We start from the raw sequence: 25,176 nt of genomic DNA on the forward strand, positions 1-25,176 counted from the left end.
GCATATAGTTTAGCAGCGTACAGCATCTCAACCAGCCTTAATGTGCTTATAAAAACTGGGTAGATTATTTAACAAACTATCCAATTTATTATTATAGATGCTTCAGGTGGCTGAGATTACTTCTAGGTACAGAGTCTAGCCTGTATTCTCTTTTCCCAGGGACCTGCCCTCTCAAAGTCACTGCAGGGGCCCATAATCAATCATCTTGTAGCGTCTTGCTGTTGCCTGCCTTTGTGTGGTCAGATGTTTGCATGTAGCTTTTCAGTTCGACCCCCTGAATCAATTTTACTGGTTGGCCCTAGATACCCCATTCTGACACTGAGAATAGGTCATCATCACTATAAAAGTCTCACATACCACCCCCTTACTGGTGTGAATTTGTGACATCTTTTACAAAGCCCCATTGATAGACCTAGAGTGAAACTTATTAACATAGCTAACCACACCCACTTCCCCACCCACTATTCAAAAGGGTAGTGAGTGGTATAAAAATGCAAAAAGTCCCAACATTTTAGCATAAGCAAGCACAAAAACGTTGCAAAGCCTTATTTTTGTGACTCTTTGAAACCAGAATTCTGGAGTGCAGGGCTTAACCCCTTAAGGACCGGGCTCATTTTCACCTTAAGGACCAGGCCATTTTTTGCAAATCTGACCAGTGTCACTTTAAGTGGTGATAACTTTAAAACGCTTTGACTTATCCAGGCCATTCTGAGATTGTTTTTTCGTCACATATTGTACTTCATGATACTAGTAAAAAAAAGTCAAAAAAATTAATTTTTTTGCATAATAAAATACCTAATTTACCAAAAATTTGGAAAAATTAGCAAATTTCAAAGTTTCAGTTTCTCTACTTCTGTAATACATAGTAATACCCCAAAAAATTGTGATGACTTAACATTCCCCATATGTCTACTTCATGTTTGAATTATTTTGGGAATGATATTTTATTTTTTGGGGATGTTACAAGGCTTAGAAGTTTAGAAGCAAATCTTGAAATTTTTCAGAAATTTACAAAAACCCAATTTTTAGGGACCACTACAGCTCTGAAGTCACTTTGCGAGGCTTACATAATAGAAACCGCCCAAAAATGACCCCATTCTATAAACTACACCCCTCAAGGTATTCAAAACTGATTTTACAAACTCCGTTAACCCTTTAGGTGTTGCACAAGAGTTATTGGCAAATGGGGATGAAATTTGAGAATTTCATTTTTTTGCCTAATTTTCCATTTTAACCCATTTTTTCCACTAACAAAGCAAGGGTTAACAGCCAAACAAGACTGTATCTTTATTGCCCTGACTCTGCTGTTTACAGAAACACCCCATATGTGGCCATAAACTACTGTACGGCCACACAGCGGGGCGTAGAGTGAAAGGTGCGCCGTATGGTTTTTGGAAGCCAGATTTTGCTGGACAGTTTTTTTGACACCATGTCCCATTTGAAGCCCCCTGATGCACCCCTAGAGTAGAAACTCCATAAAAGTGACCCCATCTAAGAAACTACACCCCTCAAGGTATTCAAAACTGATTTTACAAACTCCGTTAACCCTTTAGGTGTTGCACAAGAGTTATTGGCAAATGGGGATGAAATTTGAGAATTTCATTTTTTTGCCTAATTTTCCATTTTAACCCATTTTTTCCACTAACAAAGCAAGGGTTAACAGCCAAACAAGACTGTATCTTTATTGCCCTGACTCTACTGTTTACAGAAACACCCCATATGTGGCCATAAACTACTGTACGGCCACACAGCGGGGCGTAGAGTGAAAGGTGCGCCGTATGGTTTTTGGAAGCCAGATTGTGCTGGACAGTTTTTTTGACACCATGTCCCATTTGAAGCCCCCCTGATGCACCCCTAGAGTAGAAACTCCATAAAAGTGACCCCATCTAAGAAACTACACCCCTCAAGGTATTCAAAACTGATTTTACAAACTTTGTTAACCCTTTAGGTGTTGCACAAGATTCAATGGAAAATAGAGATATAATTTCAAAATTTCACTTTTTTGGCAGATTTTCCATTTTAATATTTTTTTTCCAGTAACAAAGCAAGGGTTAACAGCCAAACAAAACTCATTATTTATGGCCCTGATTCTGTAGTTTACAGAAACACCCCATATGTGGTCGTAAACTACTGTACGGGCACACGGCAGGGCGCAGAAGGAAAGGAATGCCATACGGTTTTTGGAAGGCAGATTTTGCTGGACTGGTTTTTTGACACCATGTCCCATTTGGAGCCCCCCTGATGCCCCCCTAGAGTAGAAACTCCATAAAAGTGACCCCATCTAAGAAACTACACCCCTCAAGGTATTCAAAACTGATTTTACAAACTTTGTTAACCCTTTAGGTGTTGCACAAGATTCAATGGAAAATAGAGATACAATTTCAAAATTTCACTTTTTTGGCAGATTTTCCATTTTAATATTTTTTTTCCTGTAACAAAGCAAGGGTTAACAGCCAAACAAAACTCATTATTTATGGCCCTGATTCTGTAGTTTACAGAAACACCCCATATGTGGTCCTAAACTACTGTACGGGCACACGGCAGGGTGCAGAAGAAAAGGAATGCCATACGGTTTTTGGAAGGCAGATTTTGCTGGACTGGTTTTTTGACACCATGTCCCATTTGAAGCCCCCCTGATGCACCCCTAGAGTAGAAACTCCAAAAAAAGTGACCCCATTTTAGAAAGTACGGAATAGGGTGGCAGTATTGTTGGTACTAGTTTAGGGTACATATGATTTTTGGTTGCTTACACTTTTTGTGCGGCAAGGTAACAAGAAATAGCTTTTTTGGCATGTTTTTTTTTTTTGTTATTTACAACATTCATCTGACAGGTTAGATCACGTGGTAATTTTATAGAGCAGGTTGTCACGGACGCGGCGATACCTAATATGTATACAATTTTTTTTATTTATGTAAGTTTTATACAATAACTTCATTTTGAAAACCAAAAAATTGTTTAGTGTCTCCATAGTCTAAGAGCCATAGTTTTTTCAGTTTTTGGGTGATTATCTTGAGTAGGGTCTAATTTTTTGCGGGGTGAGATGACAGTTTGATTGGAACTATTTTGGGGTGCATATGACTTTTTGATCGCTTGCTATTACACTTTTTGTGACGTAAGATGGCAAAAAATTGCTTTTTTTACACAGTTTTTTTTTTTTTTTTTTTACGGTGGTCACCTGAGGGGTTAGGTCATGTGATATTTATATAGAGCCGGTCGATACAGACGCGGCGATACCTAATATGTATACTTTATTTTTATTTATGTACATTTTACACAATGATTTTATTTTTGAAACCAAAAAAAATCATGTTTTAGTGTTTCCATAGTCTAAGAGCCATAGTTTTTTCAGTTTTTGGGCGATTATCTTGAGTAGGGTCTCATTTTTTGCGGGATGAGATGACGGTTTGATTGGTACTATTTTGGCGTACATGCGACTTTTTTGATCACTTTTATTACCTTTTTTGGGAAGTAAGGTGGGCAAAATTTCAATTTTCTCATAGTTTTTATTTTTTTATTTTTATGGCGTTCACTGTGCGGGGAAAGTAACATGACCATTTTATAGATCAGGTCGTTACGGACGCGGCGATACCTAATATGTGTAGTGTATTTTATTTTTTTAATTTTTATTCAGTGATAAATGTTTTTTTTTTTTATCTTAACTTTTTTCACTTTTTATTTGATTTTTTTGACCCAGACCCACTTGGTTCTTGAAGATCCAGTGGGTCTGATGTCTGTAAAATACAGAACAGAACCTATATAGGTTTCTGCACTGTATTTTACTTACACTGAACAGGTCTATGCTTTCAGCACAGATCTGTTCAGCACCATGGACAGCAGGACGCCTGATCAGGCGTCCTGTTGCCATGGGAACCTTCCCCGTCTGCTCAGTTATGGTCAGAACTTCGCAGACGGGGAAGGGTAAGGACGGGGTTCTGGGGGGGCTGTCTGGGGGCTCTCTCCTTCTCCCATCGGGGGGCTGCAAAGGCACAGCAGCCCCCCGATCGGAGAGGGAGGGAGCTCCCTCTTACTGTTAACCTTTTCCATACAGCGGTCCGTACGGACCGCTGTATGGAAAGGGTTAAACGGCTGACATCGCATCAACGATGTCAGCCGTTTATACCAGGGTGCCAGCAATGTGCTGGCACCCTGGTATACCCACTGTACACCAACGATTATGCAATGGGAGGCGGGCGGGGGATCGCGATCCCGCCTGCCGCACCGCCCGCCTCCCGCAACGCCCCCACTGCATGCGACACCCCCCCTGCACCACCCGCCGCCATCAAATCGTGCAGGGGTGCAGGGGGGGGTTAACAATATTGATTTCGGGCACTCTGAAGTTTCTGATCCCCGCGGTCAGGGACCGCGGGGATCAGAAACGGCAAAAAGCGCAGCAAACCGCAGGTCTGAATTGACCTGCGGTTTTCTGCGATCGCCGATACGGGGGGGTCAAATGACCCCCCCCTGCGTTGTTACGTGATGCCGGCTGAATGATTTCAGCCGAAATCCCGTTCCGATTAACCCCAGCGGCGCCGGAATTAAGATTTTAAGTTAGGACGTACCGGTACGCCCTTGGTCCTTAAGGACTCGGGAAATAGGGCGTACCGGTACGCCCTATGTCCTTAAGGGGTTAAAGGGGTTATCCGAGTTATTTTTTTTGTTCTTTCTATGTTTCTTACTAGGCAAATGTAACAGCTTTCCAATTAACTCACTTTATCTCCAGTGGCTGGTTTCTCAGATTTCACTGAGGGTCACATGACCTGTGATGTCAGCTTCTCTCCCTGCTCTGATAAAGGTCGTTTACAAGCCTGTAAACGAGACGTCACTATGCTGGCCACGCCCCCCTTCACTGCCATCTACTCTCTGCTAGGATTCTTAACCCCTTCAGCTGCACATACTGGCTAGCTTCTGCAGTGACAATTCTGGGCACAGTATCTGACAAACTAGAGAGAGCATTGCACAAGAAGGTAGGGGGAAGATCCTGTGTGTATTAGCAGTGTCATTATACAAGTGGGACTTATAGTTCTACACTTACAAGTTGCTGTTGATTCTCCCAGCACTCAGGGCAGCCCTTGTATCCACTCCCTTAGCAGTGTCATTATACAGCTTGGACTTGTAGTCCTAGACATACAACATGCTGCAGAGTCTCCCAGCAGGCAGACATGTCACTCAGGGCAGCTCTTGTATTCACTCCCTTAGCAGTGCAGGGGGAGGGGCAGACATAGGTTTTATTGCATGTAAACAAAGGGCCAGAAAAGAACCAGGGAAATGAGGAAATATATATAATTTTTTTGCATAAAACTTGCTTAGCTCAGTTATATATCAGATTTTCAGTGCTATATTATTTTTTTTCATAACTCGAACAACCCCTTTAATAAATTTTCCTCACAGTGTATAATGGCAGTATCATATGTGTTAGCATGTGCTGTGCATACAGTACATGTTCATAAGTGTGTGCAGTCAAAAAAGTTAGTTTATTTCAGTAATTTAATTCAAAATGTGAAACTCATATATTACAGAAATTCATTACACGCAGAGTAATCTACTGTATTTCAAGTGTTTATTTCTTTTAATGTTAATTATTATAGCTCACAGCTAATGAAAACCTCAGAAAATTAGTATATTGTGGAAAAAAGTTCAATATTGTAGACATATGGTGCCATACGCTAATCAGCTAATCAACACAAAATGCCTGCAAAGGTTTCCTAAAACTCTAAATGGTCCTTCAGTCTAGTTAAGTAGGCTACTTAATCATAAGGAATATTGCTGACTTGACAGTTGTCTAGAAGACAGTCATTGACACCCTCCACAAGGACCCTAAGCCATAAACGGTCATTGCTAAAGAAGCTGGCTGTTTCTAGAGTGCTGTATCCAAGCATATTAATGGAAAGTTGAGTGAAAGGAAAAAGTGTAGTAGAAAAGGGTCCAGCAGCAACGGGAATAAGCGCAGCCTTGACAGGATTGTCAAGAAAAAGCCATTTAAGAATTTGGGGGAAATTCACAAGGAGTAGACTGAATCTGGATTTAGTGCTTCAAGTGCCTACACACGTATCCAGAACATAGGCTATAACTGTCACATTCCTTCTGTCAAGCCACTAATGACCCAGAGAAACGTCTTATCTAGGTTAAGTAGAAAAAGGACTGGACTGTAGCTTTTTGGTCCAAAGTCATGTTTTCAGATGAAAGTACATTTTGAATTTAATTTTTAAATTAAGGTCCCAGAGTCTAAAGGAAGAGGGGAGAGGAACACAATCCAAGTTGCTTGAGGTCCAGAGTGAAATTTCCACAGTCAGTAATGGTTTGGCGAGCCATGTCATCTGCTAGCGTTGGTCCACTGTGTTACATCAAATCCAAAGTCAGCACAGCCATCTACCAGGAAACTTTAGAACACTCCATGCTTCCCTCTACTGACAAGCTTTATGAAGATTCTGATTTCATTTTCCAGCAGGATTTGGCACCTTCCCACTCTGCCAAAAGTACCAATACCTGGTTTAATAACCACGGTATTACTTTGGCCAGTAAACTCGCCTGACCTAAATGCCAAAGAAAAGATGTCTCTCATCTTGCTTGTCAACCAAGTATTGAGTGCATATACTGTACATACTGAAAAATAGGTCAACATTTCTGTATTAAAACCATTTCTTTAATTGGTCTTACACAGAGATGGGCAAAGTTATCGAAAATTCGATTTGGCTGCTTCGGCGAAGTTCACAAAGAAATTCAATTTGTTACGAATTACTTAGTCCCAAATCGCATTCTATTGTATGTAGCGGGCGCAATGACGGGGAGCTGCAAATGGGCAGTCCCCATCATTGAAATCCTCAGTTCAATGCTGATCGGGGCATCTGACAGTCACATTGAAGCCTTTCAGGTGTTAGTCAGCTGTAAAAAACAAAAAAATACATACTCACCTCATCCATCTGCTTGCGGAGAGGCTGTTGCGGCCATCCATTGAAGAAAAAGCGCCAAATCTCATGCGTACTGACGTGATGCTGTCACCAGGTCATCAAACTGGTTTGGCGCGGTGACTAGTGATGGACAAACGAAAGCGATCAAATGTTCGTGAACCGCAAGTTCGCGGCGGGTTCTATTCATTTTAATGGCAGGTGTACCTGAAAAACCTTTATCTAAGAAATAATTACAAGAAGTGCACAAATCGTCCCACAACATGGACAGTGACATACAAGATGTATTATTTGAATTAGCGATCTCCATAAAAAAAAAAATAATGCTAAATATCGACAATATTTTTTTCGCGTATGCACATGCGCAAATGCACTATACAGTACCGAAATGTACTATAAAGAAAGTATATTGGAATATAACACCCCGCTTCAATCAGTTTTTTAAGGGGATGACTGGTATATCACGCCAGTAGAAATTATTTGTTCCAATAACGCTTGTCCCTCTATATACCTGCAGTATCGCAGCAGAACCGCACACAACTGCCGCACAATACAAATGCACTTTAATATACTATCTAACATAGAAAGTATATTATAACATTGTACAAGGAAGGCAATCCATTAGAATATACATGAAGATAAAACGTAACCTTTAATAATTTTACTATTAAGGTCCATTCACACGTCCGTAAGTGTTTTGCGGATCCGCAAAACACGGACACACCGGCAATGTGCATTCCGCAATTTGTGGAGCGCACATCGCCGGCACTATAATAGAAAATGCCTAATCTTGTCTGCAATTGGGGACAAGAATAGGACATGTTCTATTTTTTTGCGGAAACGGAAGCATAGATGCGGAAGTGCGGATCCGCAAATGCGGATGTGGATCCGCAAATGCGGATGCAGACAGCACATTCCTGCCCCATTGAAAATGAATGGGTCGGCACCCGTTCCGCAAAATTGCAGAACGGATGTGGACCAATTTTGCGGACGTGTGAGTGGAAAAGATATCCTTCAAAATGAAAATAAATTAAATTATTAAAGTTAAGCAAAAAGCATAGATGTGGTAGGCAATAACAAGTGCTCGGCGGCACTAAATCAGAAACCATATGTCCTACCACAATCCGGGGAGTTCCAAGGACTTTTGTGGCCCTATTAGCTAGCATTTGGTGTCACTAACAGCCTGTCCCTGCTCCACACAGCAACCTCTCCCTACACTGGCAAAAGACTGAATGTAAAATGGCTGCCAGATCAGGTTTATTTATAAGGTAGGGGGTATGTCCATGTGCTAAAATGTCTTAATTGGCTGTCCTGTACCACCTGATGGATGTGTCATGGGTCAAAGTTCTTCACAATGTAAAAGAATATGGCGGGCGCAAATTTCTCCATATGTTTGCATGTTCGGCGAATCGCGAACACGCAAAGTTCGCCGCAAAATAACCGCAAGGCCATCTCTAGTGGTGACATCACCATGCAAGATTTAGTGTATTTTCTTTAAACAAGATAGTCATGATGGCCTCTCAAATGGATAAGGTGAGCATGTATTTTTTTGTTTTTAGTTAACTTTGATTCGCTCAACACTAATCTTATATAATATTCTAATCTTTTGAGATACTAACTTTTAGGTTTTCATTAGCTGTAAGCCACAATCATCAAAATTAAAGTAAATAAATGCTTTAAATACATCACTCTGTGTGTAATGAATCTATATACTGTAAAAGATAAGTTTCACTTTTTAAATTGAATTACTGATTAGCTTAACTTTTCAATGATGTTCTAATTTATTAAGATGCACCTGTACTTTTATTACTATTATTTACTTACTTTTATGACACACTCCTGATTTTGTCTTCCAAAGCTGCATCAGGGAAACCTGACCATGTGGTTGTACCTTAACAGTAAATTCTAGCAGTAGAAATTGCATGCATAATGGAAGGACTTGGAAGGTGGCCAGGTTAACCTACCAAAACGCCTGTCTAATACTACTTATCTAGCAAATGTTACTGGACCCAATAATATGAGATAAAGACCGCAATGAGTCACTCTGTTGAACATGAATATAAAGCAATGTTTTCCAAAGAACATATGTTAATGAGGCGAGATAAAGTGTACAAGATTGAACACAGTTATCCTACGTTACAGCATATTCTGTAGCTGTTTAAATTGCTACTTAAATACAAAGCTGCTTATGGCCTTGATATTAATGGCATCTTTACAGTTTGGAAATATCTCTACATATTCTGAATTCATTTATTTATGCCAACATTCATTCAAACTAGTAACAGAAAACTTAACTACTTACTGCCTGAATAGATATAGTATATGAATTCAATAAAAAGACAAGCAGTGAAGAAAATTCACACTATACTATATCATACATACACCATTTGTTATATCAAATTTAAGCTCTGTAATAGTTTAATAGAGGTGTATAAAACTATATTTTGGAGAACTTTACTATATATATATATACAGTACAGACCAAAAGTTTGGACACACCTTCTCATTCAAAGAGTTTTCTTTATTTTCATGACTATGAAAATTGTAGATTCACACTGAAGGCATCAAAACTATAAATTAACACATGTAGAATTATATAAATAACAAAAAAGTGTGAGACAACTGAAAATATGTCATATTCTAGGTTCCTCAAAGTAGCCACCTTTTGCTTTGATTACTGCTTTGCTCACTCTTGGCATTCTCTTGATGAGCTTCAAGAGGTAGTCACCTGAAATGGTCTTCCAACAGTCTTGAAGAAGTTCCCAGAGATGCTTAGCACTTGTTGGCCTTTTTGACTTTACTCTGCAGTCCAGCTCACCCCAAACCATCTCGATTGGGTTCAGGTCCGGTGACTGTGGAGGCCAGGTCGTCTGGCGCAGCACCCCATCACTCTCCTTCATGGTCAAATAGCCCTTACACAGCCTGGAGGTGTGTTTGGGGTCATTGTCCTGTTGAAAAATAAATGATGGTCCAACTAAACACAAACCGGATGGAATAGCATGTCGCTGCAAGATGCTGTGGTAGCCATGCTGGTTAAGTATGCCTTCAATTTTGAATAAATCCCCAACAGTGTCACCAGCAAAGCACCCCAACACCATCACACCTCCTCCTCCATGCTTCACGGTGGGAACCAAAGATCTCAAATTTGGACTCATCAGACCAAAGCACAGATTTCCACTGGTCTAATGTCCATTCCTTGTGTTCTTTAGCCCAAACAAGTCTCTTCTGCTTGTTGCCTGTCCTTAGCAGTGGTTTCCTAGCAGATATTCTACCGTGAAGGCTTGATTCACACAGATGTGTCTGCTGCTAGAACTCTGTGTGGCATTGACCTGGTCTCTAATCTGAGCTGCTGTTAACCTGCGATTTCTGAGGCTGGTGACTCGGATGAACTTAACGTGACTTCTCCACAACGCAACTGATGGTCCCAACCCCATTTATAAGGCAAGAAATCCCACTTATTAAACCTGACAGGGCATAGCTGTGAAGTGAAAACCATTTCAGGTGACTACCTCTTGAAGCTCATCAAGAGAATGCCAAGAGTGTGCAAAGCAGTAATCAAAGCAAAAGGTGGCTAATTTGAAGAACCTAGAATATGGTACAATAATTCTGCATGTGTTAATTCATAGTTTTCATGCCTTCAGTGTAAATCTACTATTTTCATAGTCGTGAATATAAAGAAAACTCTTTGAATGAGAAGGTGTGTCCAAACTTTTGGTCTGTACTGTATATACTGTCGTGATGAAATAAATATAATCCAGAAAGATGCAGGGGTTCCAGCAAAGTGTAGTTTGCTGTCACAATTTTGTTTACATTAAGTTATGGGCTAGATTTTATTTGGAATGGTGGATAGGTTTGGTAGTGGGATCTGCCAGTCCACACCCTTCCAGTCTGGGTATTGTCTTTTACCTGAGGTCATCGCAGGTGAACCCTGCTTTAATCAAGGAGGGATAAAACCAACCCTCTGTGTGTCAGTGGGAGAGAGAAAACTTGGAAACAGAAGCCTGAAGTTTGGGGGGCACATCGATGCGTACGGAAAGATTGTTGCATGGTCAGAGTCAGGAGGACTTCTGGACCATCTGCCCACAAAGGCTCTGGGTGGTCTCAGCCAGGAGGGCTCAGGGGCCATGAGGCTATGTGAAGCCTGATCTCTTCCCTGTCTGGATTTGTGTCTGATGAGCATACCTGCTAAGGCTTGGAGCCAGAAACTCTGTGTATAAGCTGTGCTTAGAGGTGAGTCAGGGAAAACTACTGTGTATTAGGAAGTGTCTAAACGGGCAGGTGTTTGTTTTGCCATTTTGTGTGTGCTGGTGCCAAAATAAATGACCATATTGGACTTTAAAGGGGTTCTGCACTTTCAATTAACTGATGATCTATCATCTGGATAGATCATCAGCTTCTGATCGGCGGGGGTCCGACACCCGGGACCCCCGCCAATCAGCTGTTTGAGAAGGCAGCGGCGCTCCAGCAGCGCCGCGGCCTTCTCACTGTTTACTGCCGGGCCGCCCGCCCACTGACGTCACGACTTGTATCAACTAGAGTGGCCGTGGCTAAGCTCTGTTCACTTGAATGGAGCTTAGCCGCGCCCACTCTAGTTGATACAAGTCGTGACGTCAGTGGGCGGGCGGCCCGGCGGTAAACAGTGAGAAGGCTTTCTCAAACATCTGATCGGCGGGGGTCCCGGGTGTCGGACCCCCGCCGATCAGAAGCTGATGATCTATCCAGATGATAGATCATCAGTTAATTGAAAGTGCAGAACCCCTTTAAATCTGCTGTCTGTCATAACGTCTGTGATTGCAACCCCCTGAGAGAGAGCAATCCCTTACAATACATACAGTATGGTCCAAACTGTTTAGCTAGGTGTAAAATGAATATTGCAAAATAAGGATGCTTTCAAAAGAAGTATTAATAGTTAGATTTGATCTTTTATCTATATATATAAAGAAGGACGTATATATGTATGTATGTATGTATGTGTGTATGTATGTATGTTCCGTGATTACTCAAAAATGCAGCCATCGATTTCAACGAAACTTGGTATTAGTGATAGACAAACATAGGCCGGGACAATTTGCGAACGCGATAGCGCGAACACGATCAAATGTTTGCGAAACACAAGTTCACGGCCGGCCCCATTCACTTTAATGGCAGGCGAACCCTAAAAACCTTCAGGTCATATTTGCAGCCACCAAATACTTACAAGAAGTGCACAAATCGTCCCACAACATGGACAGTGACATACCAGAGGGGGATCAATGGCAAAAATTCCCCCCAAAATATGTATTTTAATTAGGGGCCATTTTTATGCAAACAAAATTATAATAGTGAAAAGTAGTGAAAAGAGTATGGTGGCTCTCTGTCGCCTGTGACTATGAATGGGTGCTACTAGGCCTAATGACTCACCCAGTCAAAAGAAGTTATAATATATATAGAAAGGCTGAGCACTCTCCCAATGGACCACACAAAGACTATTCAAAGATGATTATATTTATTACACCAATATATGATAAAAAATATAAAATGTAAATATACAAAATGCACAATTAAAATATATTCTATTAAAAATAGTAAATAAAACTGTTCAGATCCAGAGTCTAATTAGGTTGCGGTGGCATACAAAAGATTGCTATATGCAACTTGGAAGAAAAAGTATATCCTGATTAGAGGAGAAGGAGATCAATAACACCTCTGTACTTTTATCTTCAACATTATGCAGGAAAATTTATGAAGATAAATTTTTTTAAGATAAATTTTAGGATGATTGTCCCGGCTTAAATTCGATATTTAATTTCGATAATTTTTTCCGATTATTTTCCGATTTTTTCAGTCAATATTCCCTGTATAGTAAAACACACACTGTTGTAAAGATGCTGTCTGACTATAGCACACAGTGGCGTCCCACGTGGCTAATGGAGTCAGGTGCAGCAGTACCTGTTAGTAGCGGTTCAGCAGAAACAGTGTGAGCGAAATGGCCCTCCGTGTAGAGATCCTCTGATGAGAAGACTTTGATTGTAACTCTATCCGTTCAAGGGTCGAAAACTTCGCTGTATGTCAGAAAGTTCATCAGGGAAATAAAGTCGAATTAAATTGTTGAAGTTAGGACGTCCATCAGCGGATGTGCGGGTCTTTTGTAACCAGACGCGTTTCGGGGTCTTTTCCTAGCCCCTTCCTCAGTGGTGACCCAAAATCCTCCACAATCAGGAAAAATGGAAAATCTGGAGTGGATCTAACAATATGTTTCAGCCGGTTGCATATAAAACTCGATATGGAATAAAAGTTAAAGAAATGCATATCAGATATATCCATAAATAACAAATTCATCTACTTATACAATTTATAGAACATCTGTGTAGTCTTCTGAAAAAACGCAAGTGCGATTTATTTAACTTTTTTGTACGCTTTTCATGCACTCTTTCAAAATATTATCCCTAATCTTTATACATATGTGTAAAATGACAATTTTCAAGAGATATTCCTATATAAAAGTATTTGGCAATATCTAATGAAGGTATATATTGGTATATGGCATAGTCTATGAACCAGCAATATAATTTTCTAAAAAACGCAGGTGCATTTTTTTTTATACCATGCGGTTTTCATGCGTTTTCCATGCGTTTTCATTGATTCTTGTCTATATTGATTCCATATTAGTGTAAGATACCAATAATCAAAGGAAATTCTTCTCTAAAAGTATTTGACAATATCTAACATAGCTGTGTATAAATATATGGCACCATCAATGAGCCAGTAGTATGATTTTCTAAAAAACGCACATGCGGTTTTTTGACCAATGCGGTAATCATGCGTTTTTCATGCGTTTTTTGTAGATACTTGTCTATATTAATCACACATATATATATATATCTCATGTAGTAATCACAGGCATCTCAATTATAACACTTAATCTAAAAATGTATCATATAAAACAGAGAATTAAACATCATCATTAAAATAAACTATATATCAGGGTGTAATATGTTAAAATTTAGTGGAACCAGTGAGTAGTTTCTGTGTATCCAAAACTCAGCTGCGTCTTATATAAAACGCAATTTCAATAGCAGCAACCCTTTCAATAGCAGCAAAGGATAAGACATTCGGATTTTGATTATGGTGTAATTTAAAATGTCTGGAAACAGTGTGTTTTTCTGATCCACTTCTGATTTTCGTAAAATGCTCAGAAACTCTCTCCTTCAGTGTCCTTTTTGTACGTCCTATATATTGTTTATCACAAGGACACTGAAGGATATATATTACATTTTTATTATTACATGTTAAAAAGGTTCCCAATCCCACTCTCCTCTGGATTTTCTCCTTTGAAATTGTTTACAGCGGGGGATAATGACTAATGCTTTTATTATTTTGTGTATAACACTTTCGCATAGGTAGTGCCATCTCTTAACACATTTTAAAGTTTTTAACTACTATTCAGATATTGCGATATACTATACAGAACAACGCAATTGCGTTTTATATAAGACGCAGCTGAGTTTTGGATACACAGAAACTACTCACTGGTTCCACTAAATTTTAACATATTACACCCTGATATATAGTTTATTTTAATGATGATGTTTAATTCTCTGTTTTATATGATACATTTTTAGATTAAGTGTTATAATTGAGATGCCTGTGATTACTACATGAGATATATATATATGTGTGATTAATATAGACAAGTATCTACAAAAAACGCATGAAAAACACATGATTACCGCATTGGTCAAAAAACCGCATGTGCGTTTTTTAGAAAATCATACTACTGGCTCATTGATGGTGCCATATATTTATACACAGCTATGTTAGATATTGTCAAATACTTTTAGAGAAGAATTTCCTTTGATTATTGGTATCTTACACTAATATGGAATCAATATAGACAAGAATCAATGAAAACGCATAAAAAACGCATGAAAACCGCATGGTATATAAAAAAACGCACCTGCGTTTTTTAGAAAATTATATTGCTGGTTCATAGACTATGCCATATACCAATATATACCTTCATTAGATATTGCCAAATACTTTTATATAGGAATATCTCTTGAAAATTGTCATTTTACACATATGTATAAAGATTAGGGATAATATTTTTAAAGAGTGCATGAAAAAACGCATGAAAAGCGTACAAAAAAGTTAAATAAATCGCACTTGCGTTTTTTCAGAAGACTACACAGATGTTCTATAAATTGTATAAGTATATGAATTTGTTATTTATGGATATATCTGATATGCATTTCTTTAACTTTTATTCCATATCGAGTTTTATATGCAACCGGCTGAAACATATTGTTAGATCCACTCCAGATTTTCCATTTTTCCTGATTGTGGAGGATTTTGGGTATAAAAAGGGGTCATTCCCCTCTGCGGGTCACCACTGAGGAAGGGCCTAGGAAAAGACCCCGAAACGCGTCTGGTTACAAAAGACCCGCACATCAGCTGATGAACGTCCTAACTTCAACAATTTAATTCGACTTTATTTCCCTGATGAACTTTCTGACATACAGCGAAGTTTTCGACCCTTGAACGGTTAGAGTTACAATCAAAGTCTTCTCATCAGAGGATCTCTACACGGAGGGCCACTTCGCTCACACTGTTTCTGCTGAACCGCTACTAACAGGTACTGCTGCACCTGACTCCATTAGCCACGTGGGACGCCACTGTGTGCTATAGTCAGACAGCATCTTTACAACAGTGTGTGTTTTACTATACAGGGAATATTGACTGAAAAAATCGGAAAATAATCGGAAAAAATAATCGCAATTAAATATCGAATTTAAGCCTGGACAATTTATCTTCAAAAAATGTATCTTCATAAATTTTCCTGCATAATGTTGAAGATAAAAGTACAGAGGTGTTATTGATCTCCTTCTCCTCTAATCAGGATATACTTTTTCTTCCAAGTTGCATATAGCAATCTTTTGTATGCCACCGCAACCTAATTAGACTCTGGATCTAAACAGTTTTATTTACTATTTTTAATAGAATATATTTTAATTGTGCATTTTGTATATTTTACATTTTATATTTTTTATCATATATTGGTGTAATAAATATAATCATCTTTGAATAGTCTTTGTGTGGTCCATTGGGAGAGTGCTCAGCCTTTCTATAAAAATTATAATAGGAACGCTTAAAATGGAGCAAAATAATAAATATTTTAATAGTGCTACTATTGGAAAGGGGTGAAACCTATATGAAATGACTAAGACTAAACCGTCTATCCAAATTGATGTATCCTCATATGTAAATGGTGACACTACCTCATGTAATGTATAAGAGGCCTATTACAAATATCATACAAGGATAGACGGACTAATATAACTAAAACCACCGCACTGATAAACGGATATGGTGCTCCGAACGGCAAGCTGCTGCCTATACAGTTATTATGTGCTGGTAGGAATAGATGCTAAAGTGTGCTAAATCCCCTGGGAAATTTATCATATTATAATATCCCAGGCCAATAAGGGAAATAACACACGCAGCAAACAATTAAGCTGACCAGTGACCGGAGTGTTACTGAGCAGTGACGGATAGTGAGAGGAGCGGCTGTGCACTATGCACAAACTATATCCACCATGTAGGTGAGTAAACCACGCAGACCAATACTGGTGTTGGCAAAAATGCGCTCTAACAACCAGCAGGTCTGTACACACTGAGCTACGGCTCTACGCGTTTCTGTGCAGCTGGTTCATGCACTTCATCAGGAGCCAAGTAGCTACTACACCTAAAATGCCTAAGGCCGATATCAGGAGCTTAAAATCGGCTTGCTACATAGGATTGTTGTTAGGTAGCACTGAATCCTAGTGTGGGAGACGGTGTGCTGCTTGTTGCATACATAGTCTCGGCTCTGTAACAGAGCCGAGACTATGTATGCAACAAGCAGCACACCGTCTCCCACACTAGGATTCGGTGGCAACAGAGAAAACATCAAGCGATTATGCAGCTGGAGGTATATTAGACGGTCATTGGATATCAATTTTACTGCAGGCAAGTACAAATAGATGTCGAATACATATGTTTAAAAGAACAAAAAATATAACATCGGATTAAAATTATGGCTAACGAAACCCCCCCCCTCTTGAAAAAAATAAAATAAATGATAATAGTTGAAATTCGATAACACATGGTCGTCATAGGTGTTGAATTTCTCCGAGGTCCCAAACATTAGGCATTCACCGGACAGAAAAGACCATTATTTGTTCTGGGTGGTGGTGGATATTTGTGGGCTGTCATGAGGAAATTGAATTAAACTTGGTCATCACAGGTGTTGAATTCCTCCGAGATCCATGCCTCATTCATTTTTAGAAATGTGAGTTAGTCCACACTGTCTTGAGCTAGGCGAGTGCGCTTATCGGTCATGATCTCCCCTGCTGTCCTGAACGTCCTTTCGGACAGGACACTCGACAAGGGGCAAGCCAAACGTTCCATGGCAAATTGTGCCAGCTCTGGCCACAGGTCAAGCCTGCACACCCAGTAGTCAAGGGGTTCCTTGCTTCTCAGAGCGTCCACATCAGCGGTTAACCCGATGTAGTCGGACACCTGTCAGTCTAGGCCAGGCATCCTCAAACTGCGGCCCTACAGCTGTTGCAAAACTATAACTCCCAGCATGCCCGAACAGCCTACAGATATCAGCCTACAGCAGGGCATTGTGGGAGTTGTAGTTTTACAACAGCTGGAGGGCCGCAGTTTGAGGATGCCTGGTCTAGGCGTTCCATGAGGCTGGATCTGGAGGGCGGCTGTTGATGGGTTGGGTGCAAGAATTATCTCATATCCGAAGTGACTAACACATCTTTAAACGGCCCTCTTCTTGCATGCGCTGTAGGATTGGTACTCGCAACTGTTTCTCTGTGGGTAGAAATTCCTCTGCCAGCGCCTGCAACAGCAGAATGCAGCATCACTCACAGCAAGGCCTGGAAATGCTGCATTCTAACAGGCCTCTGTGATACTGGTAACATGTCCACCATTTTGTGTATGTACCAGTGGTCTAAGTACGTTGCCACTCAGTACTGGTCTTTGCCCTTTATACTTTTCATACGGGGGTCCCTCTTCAAACACTGGAGCATGAAGGCCCCCATTTGCGCTATATTGGAAGCGGTGGAGCGGCCTGGCTCCTGCTCATCACTCAGAAGAATGTTGTCCTCAGTTTCCTCCCCCCATCCACAGACAACACCAGGGATCCCAGAAAAGTTCAAAGCCTGCTTCTTGCTCCTCCTCCCCCTAGGCACCATCCTCCTTTGACTCCTCTTCAGACGCCTGCTGACTTGTCTGAAATGGAGTAGCCCCCCCCTGGGAATTCATTCAGCATTGCAACTTCCTCATCTACCTGCTCCTGCTCGTCAACGTCTTGATCAATGACACAACGCAATGCACGCTCCAGAAAATAGGTGTAAGGTACGATGTCACTGATGGCGCCCTGGCTGCGACTGAATAGTTTGGTGATCTCATCAAATGGCCACAGAAGTCTGCATGCGTCGCACTTGAGCAGCCACCGGCGCGGTGAAAAAACCAAGCTCCCCAGAACCTGTCCTGCCACAGAGTTCGTACAGGTAGTTGTTAACAGCACGTTTCTGCTGGAGAAGCCTATTAAGCATATACATGGTGGAATTCCAGCGTGTCGGGCAGACGTCTGACAGGCAAGTGGTGTCGCCGCTGAACATCAGCTAGGCGAGCCATGGCCGTGTAAGATCTTCTAAAATGGCCAGGGATTTTCCTGGCCTGCTGCAAGACATCCTGAACCCCAGAGTTTTTGGCAACAAATCGCTGCATGACTAAGTTCAGGACGTGTGCCATGCACAGCACGTGTGTCGTTTTGCCCTGTTTCAGCGCACTTGTGTCTGTCGTCAGATGGGTCTTTGCACTGACACTGTGTGCCAGAGATATATTAACTTGCCTCTGAAAGTGGTCATAAAGTTCAGGGAGGCCCTTCTGGGAGAAATATTTCCTTCCGGGGACCTTCCATTGCGGTGTGCCAATGGCCACAAAATTTCTAAAGGCCTCTGAGTCCACCGTTTTATATGGCAGTAGTTGGCGGGCTCGCAGTTCTGACAAGCCAGCGGTGACCCGTTGGGCAAGAGGATTTTCCAGCATCATAATTTTTTACGCTCGAACATTTGGGCCACGGAAGCCTGCCTTATGCCAGATGAACGTGACGATGGCATTTGGAAGGTGGAGTGGGGGACAAATGGGAGGAGAGAGGAGAAGGAGAAGAGGCAGGACGTGGAGCACCAGGAGTGTGGCTTAGTGGGTTCTGACGGCGTTGCTCCCACTGGGCACGGTGATCGGAGGCCAGGTACCTTCTTAATGCAGTTGTCCCTAGGTGAGTTTTGGGCTTACCGCGACTTATGCATTGACAGCACAGGCTGCAGATGGCAACACTATTATCAGCAGCTGTCAAGTAAAAAAAAAGCCCACACTGCGGAGCCATGTGCCAGCATCCTGGGAGTGCAAGATGTGACTGTGCATGGTGGATGGCTCACTCCAGAAACATTTGCAGTCTGCTTTTTGCCCCCTATGCACTGCGAGTTCTGCCTGCTTCTCCTCCTTCTCCTCCCTATCTGCTGCTCCGTCTCCTCCTCTGAACTCCACTCCTCTTCTTCTCTTGTGGGCACCCACGTGACGTCCATCGACACGTCATCATCGTCACCTTCACCACCACTGACATTATAGATCTCGGAGTAGGCAGCAACAGCGGGGACCTACCCTCCTTGGGCTGATCTGGGTACTGTCGCCAGACCACTGGGTGGCAGCCGTTGCAACCTCTTCTTCGTTGCGACCGATGCCAAGAATGGCTGCGCCTCGGTAAGGTCTGGGAATGGATGGGAAAATAATTCCTCTCACTCAAGTGGAGGGGCTATAGTGGCGGTGGTGGTTTCTTTGGGGGTGTACACAGCAGAGAGTGAGGAGGGTGCTGATACAGAGGATCAAGAGGGTGCAGAAGCAGAAGGCTGAGTGAGCCACTCAACCAACTCTGGTGCATCCTTCGATGTAATCGCACGCACCTTCTCCAACTTCCCACTTAGGCTCCGACCTGGTGCACCTGCCCGACCCCTACCACCCCTGCGGAATGGCCTGCCTCTTCCTCTGCCTGTTATTTTCAAAATGACCCTGTGACAAAGTCCCTATAGAAGAGCAGTATTTGTGGAAGCAAGTATATATAATCCCTTAACCCCTTAAGGACGCAGGGCGTACCGGTACGCCCTATTTCCCGAGTCCTTAAGGACTCAGGGCGTACCGGTACGTCCTAACTTTAAATCGGGATTCTGGCGCCACGGGGGGTAATCGGAACGGGTCAATTCAGACCTGCAGTTTTCTGCGTTTCCGGTCCATTCGGGTCTCCGGTGACCCGATGAACCGAAAAAAGACTGCGATCTGTGGCGTGATTATACACCACCAATCGCAGTACGAAGATTTGGAGAGGCGGTGCTGGCCCTGGTGCTGAACGCTGCTGTCCAGGGTGCTGATTAGTGCAGGGGAGAGAGGCGCGAGATTACGACTTCCTGCGCTCCTCTCTCCCCTCCTCTTCCTGTCCAGCACCCACACCGTCCAGCACCGTCCAGCACCAGGTCCTGCGTCCCTCTAAATCGGCATCCATCACCCTCCTGCACCCATCGCCATGCAGGTAGGTTAGGGTCAGTGAGAGAGGGGCACCATTAGGCAGGGAAAGAAGGGAAAAGTTAGTTAGGAAAAAAAATAATAACTTTTATCTAAAACTTTCTGTGACCCCCCCCCCCCCCCCTGCCACTGGGGTGCTGTTAAATTTACTGTTAAAGGTGCGGGCTCCTGTGAAGGTCAAAGTTAAGGAGATGGGCTGCTGTGGAGGTCCTATTTTAAAGTGTCGGGGCACTGTGGGGGAGTCAGTGTTAAGGGGTGGGGGACTGTGGAGTTCCCTGTTAAATGGACAGGGTGCTGTAGACGTCACTGTTATGGGGGATGTCGATATCTTTTAACGACACACACAAACATTACATGAAATAGATGGACTATACCCATGCAAAGCCGGTTCTTTCTGCTAGTTAGGGCTCTTTCACACTTGCGTTGTTCTTTTCCGGCATAGAGTTCCGTCGTCGGGGCTCTATGCCGGAAGAATCCTTATCAGGATTATCCCCATGCATTCTGAATGGAGAGAAATCCGTTCAGGATGCATCAGGATGTCTTCAGTTCAGGACCGGAACGTTTTTTGGCCAGAGAAAATACCGCAGCATGCTGCATTTTTTGCTCCGGCCCAAAATCGCGAACACTTGCCGCAAGGTTGGATCCGGAATTAATGCCCATTGAAAGGCATTAATCCGGATCTGGCCTTAAGCTAAACGTCGTTACCGGATCTGACGTTTAGCTTTTTCTGAATGGTTACCATGGCTGCCAGGACGCTAAAGTCCTGTTTGCCATGGTAAAGTATAGTGGGGAGTGGGGGAGCAGTATACTTATCGTCCGTGCGACTCCCGAGGCGCTTCAGAGTGACGTCAGGGCGCCCCACGCGCATGGATGACGTGATCGCATGGATCACGTCATCCATGCGCATGGGGCGCTCTGACGTCATTCTGGAGCGCCCCGGGAGCCGCACGGGCGGTAAGTATACAGCTCCCCCGCTCCCCACTACTACTATGGCAACCAGGACTTTAATAGCGTCCTGGCTGCCATAGTAACACCGAACGCATTTTGAAGACTGATCCGTCTTAAAACGCTTTCAGTTCACTTGCGTTTTTCCGGATCCGGCATGTAATTCCGGCAAATGGAGTACACGACGGATCCGGACAACGCAAGTGTGAAAGAGCCCTTAATTAGAAAAATGCAAAGTGAATGAGTAAAAGAGAAATCGAAATCCAATCAATATTTGGTTAATCCTTTCACTACGGCGCTGGAGCGGTAGGAAAACATGTCGCCCGCAAACATTGGAGACCCACGGCTAATGACCATGACCGGCAATAATGTAGATTGTGGTCATTAAAGCCTTTAGATGCCGTGATCACACTTCAAAGCTAAAAAAAAACTGGAAGCTTGTGCTTCTGGGCTTCTTACCGGCATTCTGTGTCCAATAAGGATGTGGTAATTGAATTCAATATGCTGGGTCTCTCAGGGTATTGAAGCTGCAATTCTTATTTTGTCCAGCAGGTGATAGCCCAACATAAGAAATTGGCAAATCTACTACCAAAATGGATATATAAGAAACATAAAAAAATACAGAGTCTTGTAGCCTCTAATATGAGCTACAAAATCATAAAAAAGTTTAAAAAAAGTTAAACATTTTTCAAAAAATAAAATGTACCGTATTTTTCGCCGTATAAGACGCACCGGCGTATAAGACGCACCTAGGTTTTTGGGGAGGAAAATAAGAAAAAAAATATTTTTAACCAAAAGGTGTGCTGTGTGTTTGGTGGGTTTGGAACTAATGGTGGTATGTGGATGGCAATATTACTGGGGATCTGTGGATGACGGACACTGTTATGGGGGGATCTGTGGATGACGGACACTGTTATGGGGGGATCTGTGGATGACGGACACTGTTATGGGGGGATCTGTGGATGACGGACACTGTTATGGGGGAACTGTGGATGACAGACACTGTTATGGGGGAACTGTGGATGACGGACACTGTTATGGGGGATCTGTGGATGACAGACACTGTTATGGGGGATCTGTGGATGACGGACACTGATATGGGGGGATCTGTGGCTTGCACTGTTACAGTGGGATCTGTGGCTGGCACTGTTACGGGGGGGGGGGATCTGTGGATGGCACTGTTATGCATGTGTCATCCACAGACCCTCCCAGCCCATAACTGTGCCATCCACAGATCCCCCGCCGCTCCGGTATACTAATATAATATGTCTTATTCAATTAATAGTTATTAAATATGCCTCTTTATTCCTAATAGTACCTTAAATCCTAAGTGCTTCAGTACAATGCCGGCAGGCTGGGCGGCCGGCGCTGCGCGTCACTCACTGACGTCACTTGCCTGCGCCGCCTGCTTCATTCATAAAGTAGGCGGCGCAGGCACGTGACATCAGGGAGTTACGCTGCCGCCCGCTCGGCCTGCATTCTACTGAAGCGCTTAGGATTTAAGGTACTATTAGGCATAAAGGGGCATATTTAATAACCATTAATTGAATATGACATATTATATTAGTATACCGGAGCGGCGGGGCGGGGCTATAGTACAGTGACTGCACCGCCCCACCGCTATTGTCAGCCCCAGCTCCTCCTCCTAGTCCGTCCCCGAGTCCCCGCTCGCTTTACATCGCAGCTTGCGATGTAAAACTGACAGCATTCGCCGTATAAGACGCAGGGGCATTTTCCCCCCATTTTGGGGGGAGAAAAAGTGCGTCTTATACGGCGAAAAATACGGTAAATCACTTCCTTTCTATAGAATAAAAAAAAATACATAAATAACAAAAAATATAATTATCATGGGCATCAACGTGTCCAAAAAAAAACCATACTATTAAAATATAAAATATTTTTTAAATACAGTGAATGGAGTAACGGAAAAAAAGGGTCAAAATGGCTGATTTGCCATTTGTTCATCTCAATGTGTTCATCTCAATGTAATAAAATGTGATCAAAATGTCACGCACACTCAAACATTGTATCAATAAAAACTATAAATTGTCCCGCAAAAAATGATCCCACAGACAGCTAAGTAGATATAACTATAAAAACGTTATGGGGATCAGAATATGGTGATGTAAAAAACTAAATATTTTCAACGTTTTAATTTATTTATACACTATTTAGACATAAAAAACCTATACATATGTGGTATAATTGTAATTATAATCATACTTACCCAGAGAATGAAGGGCATGGATCATTGTTTCCACAAAGAGAACGCTGTAAAATGCTGGAGGAATTGTTTTTTTATTCCAATTCCACCCCATTTGGAATTTTTCCCAGCTTCCCACTAGATTGTATGTCATATTAAATGGTGTCATTAGAAAGTACAATTTATCCCAAGAAAAATAACCACTTATATGGCTATATGAATGGAAAAAAAAAAAGTTATGGCTCAAGGAAGATAAGGAAGAAAAATGTGAATGCAAAAACCTCTAGTATCCTAAGGGTTAAGAGCCATAGATGCAGCTGTCGGCCAAGGAAACTTAGTGCAGCAGATGCAAGACACCATCCACAACATGTGCAACAGTGCCAGATAGCTCAGATATGGCAGAAACCAGTGGGATCCAGGTACACCCATCTCCTGCTTGGGGAAGTTTGGTGAGAAGTGGTCTTTATGGAACAATTGCTGTCAAAAAGCCTTACCTTTGACATAGAAACAAGGCCAAGCAACTTAACTATGCCCAAAAACAAAAGAATGTCAGCAGATGCTCTGGACTGATGAGTAAAGATTTCAAATATTTGGCTGTAACTGAAGGCAGTTTGTTCACCAAAGGGCTGGAGAGCAATACAACAATAAGTGTGCAGGCAAGAGTAAATCATGGTGGAGGTTCTTTGGAAGTTTTAGGCTGCATTTCAGCAAATGTTGTTGGTGATTTGGTCAGGATTAATAGTGTCCTCAATGGTAAGAAATACAAGCAGATACTTATCCATTATCCATCAAGAAATACCATTAGGGAGGTGTCTGATTGGCTCAAAAGCTATTCTGCAGCAGGACAACATACAGCCAATGTCATTAAGCACTGTCTGCAGTGTAACGTAGAACAAAAAGTCCTGGAAGTTATGATATGGCCCCCACAGAGCCATAATCACAACAGCAGGTCTATCTGGGATTACATGAAGAGACTGAAGGATTTGAGCAAGCCCATATCTACAGAAGATCTGTGATTAGTTCTGCAAGATGTTTGGAGCAAGTTCCCTGCCAAGTTCCTTCAAAAACTGTGCAAGTGTACCTAGAAAAGTGATGCAGTTTTGAAGGCAAAGGGTTTTCACACCAAATATTGATTCGATTTAAATTTCTCTTTTGTTCATTCACTTTGCATTTTATTAATTGATCAAAATAAAACAATTTTATTTTTGAAAGCATTCTTACTTTGCAGCAGTTTTCCCGCACCTGATTACAACTTTTGCACAGTGTCGTATCTGCTGTGCAAACGATTAAAGACAACCCTAGCAACACAAGAAACATTCTTCCCACCATTCTTAAACCTCACCACTGTTCTAACAGTATTCTTCTAATGTCACCTCTAACTTGCTTTTCAGAAGGGTATAATTCAACTTTAATTCCTCATGGTAACTTCATCTCTCACTATGCCTTGACAGCCATCACAGCTAGATATTGTCAGAAACTATAGCTATATACGGTGTAAGTAGGCCAAACCAAAT

The sequence above is a fragment of the Bufo gargarizans genome, chromosome 5, assembly GCF_014858855.1.
Source record: "Bufo gargarizans isolate SCDJY-AF-19 chromosome 5, ASM1485885v1, whole genome shotgun sequence".
Taxonomy (NCBI): domain Eukaryota; kingdom Metazoa; phylum Chordata; class Amphibia; order Anura; family Bufonidae; genus Bufo; species Bufo gargarizans.